This window comes from Triticum aestivum, unplaced genomic scaffold, assembly GCF_018294505.1.
Source record: "Triticum aestivum cultivar Chinese Spring unplaced genomic scaffold, IWGSC CS RefSeq v2.1 scaffold32515, whole genome shotgun sequence".
NCBI classification, from domain to species: domain Eukaryota; kingdom Viridiplantae; phylum Streptophyta; class Magnoliopsida; order Poales; family Poaceae; genus Triticum; species Triticum aestivum.
Window position 1 is genome coordinate 1 of NW_025285309.1, and position 1,142 is coordinate 1,142.

At 47.5% G+C, this 1,142-nt stretch overlaps 1 non-coding gene and 1 pseudogene across 1 annotated transcript; both read right to left on the reverse strand.

Annotated features, from left to right (window-relative positions):
* Nucleotides 1-410: 410 nt before the first annotated feature.
* Nucleotides 411-529, reverse strand: LOC123178662 (5S ribosomal RNA). The gene has a single exon (XR_006489757.1). It is a non-coding gene; the product is annotated as a 5S ribosomal RNA (ribosomal RNA).
* A 371-nt stretch (nucleotides 530-900) lies between these two features.
* Nucleotides 901-1,006, reverse strand: LOC123178663 (uncharacterized; annotated as a pseudogene).
* Between the last annotated feature and the right edge of the window lie 136 nt (nucleotides 1,007-1,142).

Here is a 1,142-nt window from a genome sequence, read left to right on the forward strand (position 1 = left end):
TGATGGGATCCGGTGCTTTAGTGCTGCTATGATCGCATCCCACATGTTACCCCCGCCTTCGTCCCTTATGCTTGCCACTCCCAGGTCCACTTCAAAGATGATTGTCATTCTTACTACCATTACAACCGTTGCCTAATGATGGATAATGCCCTACATATACTACTTACTCCCCCCCCTCAAACACGGAGACGAGTTTACCACGGTTTCCACCCCTCCCTCTATACCGCAGCAACACGTATTTTTTACCCCTTTCAGAACGCGCTCCTCGCGCCACAAAGCCGCCTCTAGACACGTGACCAATGAGCTGCGAGCTAAAACATATCGCAAATGTCAAAAATAATATAACGGGGTTAATATATATCGCGCAGATGCGATATGTTTGTCACGAGGCGCAAAAAATAATTAAAAAGGGAATGCAACACGAGGACTTCCCAGGAGGTCACCCATCCTAGTACTACTCTCGCCCAAGCACGCTTAACTTTGGAGTTCTGATAGGATCCGGTGCTTTAGTGCTGGTATGATCGCATCCGACATGTTAGCCCCGCCTTCGTCCCTTATGCTTGCCACTCCCAGGTCCACTGCAAAGATGATTGTCATTCTTACTACCATTAAAACCGTTGCCTAATAATGGATAATGCCCTATATACACTACTTACTCCCCCCCCTCAAACACGGAGACGAGTTTACCACGGTTTGCACCCCTCCCTCTATACCGCAGCAACACGTATTTTTTTACCCCTTTCAGAACGCGCTCCTCGCGCCACAAAGCCGCCTCTAGACGCATGACCAATGAGCAGCGAGCTAAAACATATCGCAAATGTCAAAAATAATATAACGGGGTTAATATATATCGCACACATGCGATATGTTTGTCACGAGGCGCAAAAAATAATTAAAAAGGGAATGCAACACGAGGTCACCCATCCTAGTACTACTCTCACCCAAGCACGCTTAACTTCGGAGTTCTGATGGGATCCGGTGCTTTAGTGCTGCTATGATCGCATCCCACATGTTACCCCCGCCTTCGTCCCTTATGCTTGCCACTCCCAGGTCCACTGCAAAGATGATTGTCATTCTTACTACCATTACAACCGTTGCCTAATGATGGATAATGCCCTATATATACTACTTACTCCCCCCCC